This window comes from Chelonia mydas, chromosome 9, assembly GCF_015237465.2.
Source record: "Chelonia mydas isolate rCheMyd1 chromosome 9, rCheMyd1.pri.v2, whole genome shotgun sequence".
Lineage (NCBI taxonomy): Eukaryota > Metazoa > Chordata > Testudines > Cheloniidae > Chelonia > Chelonia mydas.
In genome coordinates this window covers 45,478,633-45,488,248 of record NC_057855.1, presented here as the reverse complement: position 1 = coordinate 45,488,248, position 9,616 = coordinate 45,478,633, and the positions used below count along the sequence as shown (strand labels likewise).

Genomic DNA, 9,616 nt, shown 5'->3' with positions numbered 1-9,616 from the left:
TGGAATGTCTGCTAGTCTCTCCTGGTAGAAGGCTAGTTAGAACCTCTCTGGAGGTTCTAGACTGGCATAGTCGGGATAACTGAAAGCAACAGTGTCAGCCCTCTGAGAGGGGGAAAGCTTGCATAGTGTCTGTCAGATCTGTGATAAGTTTTCACTTTAATGGTCACCAAGTTCACTCCTCTTAACTGAAATACTGTAGAGCCCAAGATGCTTACAACAATATCCACCATCTCCAGGCCGCTGGATGCTCACTGTGATAAATTCAGAAAGTTTGTAAAATGGACATTGGTAAGATTAAAAACACTTAACTTCCAAAGGGTTAAGTCCAGATGCATCATTGTTCTCCACTTTCTTCTGTTAATCTCCAATGGATAGTACTATAGGTGAAGTGGTCAATTCACATTATGAATTCACTAAAAATCTGTCTTAGATGACTTAGAAATGCCCATCTATTGCTGTGGTATCTATGCACTATATACAGTGCTCGCCTTTTAAAAAGTCAGTGTTTTCCCCATACTTTTAATGGTGTCCACTGTGCATTCTAGGCTGGGGGAGGTCTCATAGGTCATGAGCATGGAGGAGTTGGGCTCAGTGGTGGGTGAGAACTGGTAGATTACCTTTTGGCTTGGTGAAGGTAATGGTTTAATGGTTTATGATCCATGAGGAGCTCTCTGCTGTTGGAATAGGCAGAAATGTTCACAGTGATAGACAATAACAAAATTTCATGTTCAGTTTGAGCAGTGTGATTCAATCAGGTTAAATGCTCTGCTGGCAGATGCTATGATCTGAATATTTTTGGGAGAGCACGCTATGATATTATCCACTCCAAACGGGCTTGCATCCTTATTAAATGCTGTGCACTTGGCTGGATGAAAGTATGTAGTAGCAGTGCTTCTGTTAGGCTCCACTGGATTGGCTGGAAAGAGCCAACATTCTGGATCCTGGATGAAGCAGTGGCTCTTTCTAAGTTATCAGAACATTTTCACAATTGTAACAATATCTGAATCTCTGGCAATAATTGGCCATTCCATATATGTTTCTTACTTCACTGGCATAGGGAAGGGCTGCCAGATACTGATGGATGCAGCTTTCTTTGTGTCAGGAGCCATCCTTTCTTTGAAAATACATGTATAAAATTCTACACTGGCCTTGCCAAATTCAGGTTTTGCTTTTTCTGGGGCAATTCTCTTCTCGTGCAGTCACTTGAAAAGCACTCCAAGGACCTGATTTTCAACTCAGTTACATGGGTTTGATGCTGATTTGAGACTGACTTCAGTGGAGTTACACTGCCATAAAACTGGTATAATGGAGTGGGGAACTCAGGCCCTAAGGATGTGGCCCTGTCTGAATGGTTCTCCTAGATAAAGATGTTGTCACTATAATTTTTATGATCTATGGTGTACCCTGCAACACCTTTGTTTTTTCATCTTGAAAGACTCCTGTGAAAAGAAATGCTAGTTAAATCATTGGGTCATCCAAGGAAAAATATGGATAACAGCCCACTGATAGAACAAGTTGCAAGAGTAAATTGTAGCTGGTGACATCCAGCTTCCAAGTTTTTTATTTGTGAATAAAGCAGCATGCACCATTCTGGTGTGTAACAAGGCTACCTCCCCCACCCTTTGGACCACAAGAAGCAGGATGGATGCTTTCCAGGTTTATATGCACCAGAGTGTTCTTTATGAGGTTCCCTCCACCAGTTCATCAACACAGCCATGTGCAGCAACATATAAGTGGATAGAAACATTCCCCTGAGCCCACTCTCTGGGGAAGGAGAAAGAAAAATCTCCTCCTTCTGAGATCCTGCAGCCCTTACCAGCGTCCGCCCTTTGCGCTTCCTTCCTCTTCTTTAACTATTCCCAGCCTGTGGGCTGATTTGTTCTCATTAGCTCATCACCCTCCTGCTTAATTAAGTCATTGAGCACCCATCTCCCAATTAAGTCCACTCCTGAGGGGAACAGATAGTACCTCAGTGACCAGAGTGTTGGATCAGCTCTAGGCTACTAGTACTTTGTCACAAACTGGTATGCAGTTAATGAATCTTCTGAGCACAGAGAAGAGCCTTCTGTCACTTGGGTGAGATGGTAAGCTATGCATAGGCACACTTTTTGGATATGGAAACTATTGAGGGAAATGGAGGGAGTGGGCACAAACATTTTTTTTTTCCAGGGACATGGGTTATGCTGAAAGGTCTGGTTCTTAGTCTGGGTTTTTCGTATGTTCTGTGTCTTTGCCATCCAGAATTGGTCATGTCCATTTAAATGTGACTTGCTTGTACCTTCCAGTAAGTCTGGGTATACTGCAGCCAGATGGTGTGGAATGGGAGAGGAGTATTTTGCAGGGCTGACTATTGACATAGAAGGGATTATTTTAATTAGCTCAAGACCAGATGGTGAATGATAAATGAACTCTGATTCACTGTCCCCTTTTGCTACAATGAACATTGATCAGTGAGAAGATGGAAATCCCATCCTGCTGTGAACAGAGTATATACAGCCCTTTTATAGTCCAAGCCTCCCACCCCCAAATCTCTGGGTTTGACCTTGTTGGGAGTTGGAATAACAATGCCCAACAGAAACCTCAGTCTAAGCATTCTCCCTAAGCTTAGATGTTCATAGGGCTTTCCCTGCAGAGACCTTTCTGTTGCTGACCCTGCTTCCTTCTGCCCAGAGAATAGTTTCCACCTGCCTTATATCCTGGAGGAAGTAACAAACTGCAGCTGCTACAATGAGACAGCGGAGTTTAGGTAGCAGCTTTGTGCAGGATTCTAACACCTACTAACTGGGGTGGGGGTGTCAAAAGAAGACTCCTCTGAACCAAGTGCAAGGTGCGCTCTTATTTCCTTACTCTCAAAGAGCCCTGTTGTTGCCTGAGAAACTAGTGTTCTTGCTCTGTGTGGGGTTTCCCTTTCTATGGCAAAAGCCAGGAGGAGCTGGAAGTATCCTCCCCATGACAACTAGCCAGCGTGAGGATAGAAAGAAACCTACCATGAGTTGGCTGACCAGCCTCCTTGCTCATAGGTGAATTCCAGCAGAAGGACCCCCAACCAGTTGGAGATAGCAGCCTTTGTAATCCAGCAGTCTGCATCTGCACCCACAGGGCGTGATATGCAGCATGCACCGCGCTGATCAGCAGTGGCAGATTTAGAGTTAGTGGGGTCCTGTGCTCATCTTCATTTTTGGGGCCCCTCCTTGAAAAAGAACATTTTCTCTTATCTCCCCCCTGCCCCCATTTTTCATTCTTTTTTCTTCATCCTTCTCCTATAAGTAATAGGAAGTAAATGAAAATAAAGTGAGGTACCTTGATTGTTTTTGTAGTCTAACTTATTTTTCCACAGACCACTTGAAAATTGCTGAGGGTCTCGGTAGACCGCTTAATGATCTGGCCAGGAATTAGGGTGTGGAAGGGGGCTCAGGGCTGGGACAGGGGGTTGGGGTGTGGAGCGCTTACCTGGGGCAGCTCTCGTTTGGTGCAAGGGGTGCAGGTGGGGATGTGTGTGGGGGAGGACAGGGGGCTGGGAGTGTGGGGGGCAGGGGGTGTGGGGAGTTGCAGGAGTCAGGGAGGGCAGGGAATGTGTGAGAGGGGTGCAGGAGTCAGGGCTGGGAGTGCATGGTCTGGGAGGGAGTTAGGGTGCAGGAGTGGGTTGGGGTGCAGGGTCTGGGAGGGAGTTAGGGTGCCGGAGGGGGCGCAGGGTTGGGGCAGGAGGTTGGGGTGCAGAGCGCTTACCTGGGGTAGAGGGGTGCAGGTGGGAATATGGGGTGTGTGTGTGTGCAGGAGCTCTCATTTGGTGCTCAGGGTAGGGGGGAGGATGTGAGGGGGTGCAGGAGTCAGGGAGGGCAGGGTGCTGGGAGTGTGTGAGGGGGGTACAGGAGTAAGGACAAGGGGCTGGGGGTGTGGGCTGGGGTTGTGGGGTGCTCCTGTCATTGGGGGGGCCCCGTGCCAGGGCACCTTGTGTTTCACTGTAAATCTGCCTCTGTTGTTCAGAAAAGAGGCCAAATGAGTAGTTCTGGGTATCTTGTCCCCTGAGCTACACCAGCTTCCTACATGAAAATGACCAGAGTAAGCCTCTGGGACCCTCTTCCAGTTCCATTTTGGCTAGGGAACATCAGAGTATTAGGTAGTCTGAGTGGTGCACCCTATTTAATGGTGTCTGAAGCAGCTGCTCTTAGAACTGTTGGTGCTGCAAGCCAGGTCTGCAGCTGTCCTGTTGAGGTAGTTGCTCCTCCTTCAGTCGCAGCAAGGCATGCTACAGTTAGGGCTGCTCTCCCATCATCCTTCTCAGGATGGCTTTCATTTCCTCATTCTGATCACATTCCTCCCGTCATGCATAATCAGTTGGAGTTCTTGCCCCTGTTCTTAGCAGAATATAGAGTCCAGACTTAGCTCCCTGTCACTGGTATGTTAGCAGCTGGCTGTCAGCAGGCTTTCAAACTTTCCCCAAGTGACAGCACCTTCTCTGACCCTCATGGAGATTCTTTGGTTGTTTTCTATAATCATATTTGATGCTGTACCTTTCTGTATGCTCTGTCAATTAGCAAATCCATGCTGGCAGCCAAGCCCACTGTGATTTTAATGGGTTAGGATTGCATTAACTGGAAGCCAGATTCATCCCTGTATATGCCCATTAACATGATCCTTGACTTCAGTATAGTTATATCAGGGATGATTTTGGCCCTGGTGATTTTAAATGGTTGATAAGATGGACAGTACACAATAGCGCTCTCTGAATATTCGTGATCGACCGTCTCTCTTAGTCTATGAGTGGATTTTATTCTCATCAAATGTTTTCTTTGAGAGCCTGGTTCATGTTCTGTTCATCTCTCAACTACTTTGGTTTGCAACACTTTGGAAAACAATGGAATTTTGCACAGGATGTACCTGGTATCCCTTGACCCTGAAAGGCACCTTTTTCTCAGTGGATGATACTGATAGGTACCATCACGATTTCAGTGTAAATTGGTGTGGCACTTAGGAATACATATCTGAAAATAAATCTGTCTTTAGAGGTTTAAGCCAACGCATTCTGTTCACTGGCACAGCACAACTCCTTTCAAAACCCTTTGCTTGCTTCATGTTGCCTCCCTCAGTTCCCAGGGCTGTAAACGTGAGGAGCAACTCAATATGATTTTTGATTTCTATTCCTTTCTCTGTATCATTACATTCACATGTGGCTGCTGTGATATGAGTCCAGTGATTCCCCTTGCTGTTGTCTGCATTGCCCAAAGATATTTGTTTCAGTTTCAACGTTTTTCATTGGCATAAAGTTTCCAGGCAGTTTTCTAACGGCTGTAGTGAAGTCATCTGCATTCCCTGTATGTCAGTCCAGTATCAAAAAGAGATATATGCACGGTCCCCAGCAAGGTGAAATATCATGTATCTTTTGTAACATTGCCTGTAGTGCTGAACAAAATGAGGAGATGCAAATCTCTGAGCCTGTTTATTACAAATAGTTCCTACAGAGTCTAGTCTGGTTCTCTACCCAACTGAAGAGAAAATAAAAGGCATGTGTGTCTGCTCTGTTACGCTGGGGCGTTGTGTGCTGGTGTCCCTCCCTGGTAGGGTGACCAGACAGCAAGTGTGAAAAATCGGGACAGGGTGGGGGTGATAGGAGACTATAGTCAGAAAAAGACCCAAACATCAGGACTGTCCCAATAAAATCGGGACATCTGGTCACCCTACTACCTGGCAGAACTCATTTCAAACCAGGGTAAAAAGTTCTGCTGTGGAGCGACACCAGCCCAGAACCAGTGTAACAGAGTGGACAGTCATGCCCCAGAATGTTCAGGGCAGACATTCTAGTGCAGTAGGACAGAGCTTATCGGTTGGACTTAATGACGTTTGTTTTTTATTACAAGTAACGCCTAGAGATCCCAGCTGAGACTGGGACTCCATTGTGCCTGGGGCAGACAAAAGTCTACAGTCTAAATGGAAAAGACAAAGGCTGGGAGGAGAAACAGGCACAGTGGGGCAGTAACTTGCTCCAGGTAAGGCAGCAGGTTGCTGTCAGATCCAGGAATAGAGTTTAGGTCTCTCCAGCCCCAGTCCAGGGCACTATCCACAGGACCGTGATGCCTGGTGTAACTCAGCTGAAGTCAATACAATTTCCCCAGGGATGAATTTAACCTGTTATTTTACAACTTCAGAAGTTAGAGATGAGTTAGATTATCTAAGCCATTCCCTTGCCAGTGTAGAGGCATAGTCCTTACTGTACATCATAACAACAGAAATATGAAAAATCCTTTGATATAGTTCTGTTAACATTCTGATAAACTGTTAGCATACTGAAACAGAATAGAGATCCATTCTTTCCATATATAGAAGGGAGGTAGCTGTTCTTTCCATGTCAGTTTTTACATAATTTTGAACAAAGTTAAGTGTTATTTCTCTTCCATCACAATCCTTCTGTTTGTTGCTTTTTAAAAGGCATTAACAAGACACAGATGGCAAGGTGTAGAAAACTCTTTCCAGCTGTAACATCTGGCTTCTTGATGAGCTCCACAAGTTGGGGGCTTCCTTAGGTCTTGCCATGAGGTATGGCTGATAATTAACTGCCTGCCTGTGATACCTGCCTGGTTTTATATCCTGTTATCCACATATTTCAAAAGAGAATAAGGGGTTCTTTTAAGACTTTCAATTTCATTCCCACTGACATCAATGAGGAGTCTGCCATTCACTTTAAGTGGAATCGGACTGAGTTTTGGATCCTTTCTATCATACACATACAGTTTGTCGTATAGCCCCAATTGTGTTTTAGTAAGGATTTGCATAGACCTCTCAAGACTGATCTCTTGGCAAAGCCCTCTTGTTAAGTACATATATAGTGCACTATGGCACTTTTCATCTGTTATTGTCTAAAACTGCCCATGCCTGACTGCAACGTCTGCTTTGTTGCAGGGTTTTGTTTTTGGCTCTCATACCTCAACATACCAAGAAAATTAACAGCTTTCTGTGGAAGCAAAAACTGTACATATCATGTTTCTAGAAATAAGAATTATGTGCTAAATTTAAACCGTACGTAGGTTTTTTTAAAAGTCCCAGATTACGTTGCAATAAGGCCACTTAATTAAATATGATAGTGAATCATACATCACAGTATAAAAAGGAAACCAACAAAATATCCCAGAACAATGGTTAAAAGTAGCATGCTTAGCATAATGTGTAATTTCACTTTTTATGCATCTCGTTTCCTAGTTTCAATTAGGTAACTGTCTATTTCTTTCTTTTCCCAGAGTTCAATGTTCCACTAATAAAGCATCATGCTGAATAGGATGGTAAGGGAATGTTTATACTCACAAACTTGCATTAGCTATCCTCATCCAATCTGAATTAAAAAATAAATAACATGGCTGAAACCCCTTCTCCAAGAGCTGGAGGGATTTTTACCGAATTATTTAGGGCATATGCATTTTTAAAGTATTTTTAGCTAGAGATTAATAGGGCGAATATCTGTTAACAGCCATAAATTTCATAATGATATGCTAGCCATCTCCGCTGGGAGGGGAACAAAAATATTCCCTTCTCAACTGCAGATCTTAGGGGCTCCGTTTGTATGATAAACAGAACATTAGTATAATTGTGGCTGTGCTACAACTCCATTGAAAATCACAATGTTTTCAGAGTGACTGGGAACTGAAATATTTAACGAAGGAAGCCAAGCATAGCCTTTTCATGATTGTTATCTTAGCCAAACAGAGAAGATTAGCAGCAGTTAGGATGATGTTTAAATTAGAAGTGTATGGGGCTGTAAATACGTGATTGCTACCCACTTCTAGCAGCTGGTCTGGAAGCAAGAAATATCCAGTTCCAATATGAACTTCCTCTTCTGGCTAGCCATTAAAAAAAAAAGTCTGGGCATTTCATAGCTGTTATGAATTACTTAGCAGAGATGTTTATGTTGGGCTTATCAACAGGAAATTAGACAAAAGTTGGGAAAATCCTCAGAAAATATGAGAGCAAATACCTAAGCGTCTTGAAAGTGGTTTTGTTCCATATTGTATCACCACACCCCACTGGGAACCAGCCCACTTTTGGATACCTATTATTGGGTAAAATGTTCTATGTAGTACTGACATTTGATTGCTGTTCACAGACCTTTGCGGTAAGGAAAGGCAAATACAGTGCAGCGTATCTGACAGCATTGGGAGACGCCTAAGAAATCTGGAGAAGTAAAAGTGAAGAAAATCCATGGCTCCACCCATTGTAGGGGACCCAAAACAGTTATATTGGCTGATGCCATTAAAGGGTCCACGCTGCGACAAATGCGTCCTCTTGAAAGCTGGCTGGTTATTATTGTGCTCTGGTCCTGGGGGGAGCAGGACATAGAGTGCAACTTTCTCCGTTGGTAGCTAGCAGGATCTTCCCTGCTCTTGGGAGGATGAGAATCCAGAGCACAGACACTTGTCAGCAGCTTCACTGTGATCAGAGATGAGGATGCAAAGGCCAAAAGTCTGCACTGTGAGCCAAGAAAAAGGACCCCTGCAGAATCCTCTTGTCTTTATTGTGGGTCCCACTTGGGGCTCTGCCCAAGCTCAGTCAAAATAAAATACACCTTAGGGTGGCACTTCCAGGCTTCATTTAAGCAGGAGAGTTGGTTAACCAGGGTTCATTAAAACAGTGTTGTACTGTAACTTACAGGGCTAATTACCTGAAACATGCCAGAAAAATGATCCATACTGGCTGTGGACCTTAAATATTTTTAACAAAGCCTCCCATGAACTCTCTATCAGGTTTCCCAACTGAATCTCTCAGTCCCAGGCCTAGAGTGCCTGGCATAACGTCCATTTCAGTTAGCGGTCAGGCAGCTGCTAAACAGCTAAGTTCTTGCCTTTGGGCTGGCTTTTGGAAGACCCTAGATGTTTAAGCTTTTGGGTAGAACATGGACTCTGCTGTGGCAGGCTGTGTGCTATGGTAAAAGCTAAAGGTATAACAACTGACATTTTTGGAGAGTTTTAAGGTCTGTTTTTCTCACTCTGATGCTGGGAGAAATGATTTTGAATGGGCTTTTTAAAGACTAAAGTCAGGGATTTTTACAGTCAATTGTAGCGATGGTTGGAAAAAATGAAATTTTTATTAACTTTAGTTTTTGTTGAAATTCAAAATATTTTGATGAGCTCCGTAGCAGCTCAAAAATAATGTTTTTATGGAAAAAAAACTTGTTTAATTTTTGCGTATGTTGCAATTAAAAAAAATGAAAAATGTCATCACTTTGATTATTTTCAACCAGCTCAAGTCAACTATTTCAAACAGATGTAGCCTTGGGCTTTGGAATTTCTTATTATGATCGTCTCTCCTGGAATCAAATTAAAGGAAAATGGCTAGTCCAAAATTACCATCCATAATCTGTCCATTAATCTTATTCTGTTAATCTAATCTAATCCCTCAATTTTAGTCACTGTGGTTTTCAGACATCAGTGTTTCATGTATGCAGAGCTAATAATTCAGCTGTTGTGCTGGACATGCGGGTTCATCCTGCTTTATAAGAGTACTGGTCCAATTTCTCCAGCTGATGGCTAAAGGAGATGGGGAAGGGAAGGAGCAAAGGATCTCACATGCATGTCTGGTGCAATTCCGCCAGGTGAAGGGTTTCTGAAAAAAGATAATTGAGTATTTTTGCTGT

At 43.6% G+C, this 9,616-nt stretch overlaps 1 long non-coding RNA gene across 1 annotated transcript; it reads left to right on the top strand.

The window, feature by feature from the left end:
- Positions 1 to 1,948: 1,948 nt before the first annotated feature.
- On the top strand, positions 1,949 to 9,046 carry LOC122461747. The gene is made up of 3 exons (XR_006283902.1): positions 1,949 to 2,084; positions 7,230 to 7,271; positions 8,090 to 9,046. It is a non-coding gene; the product is annotated as an uncharacterized LOC122461747 (long non-coding RNA).
- Positions 9,047 to 9,616: the final 570 nt, after the last annotated feature.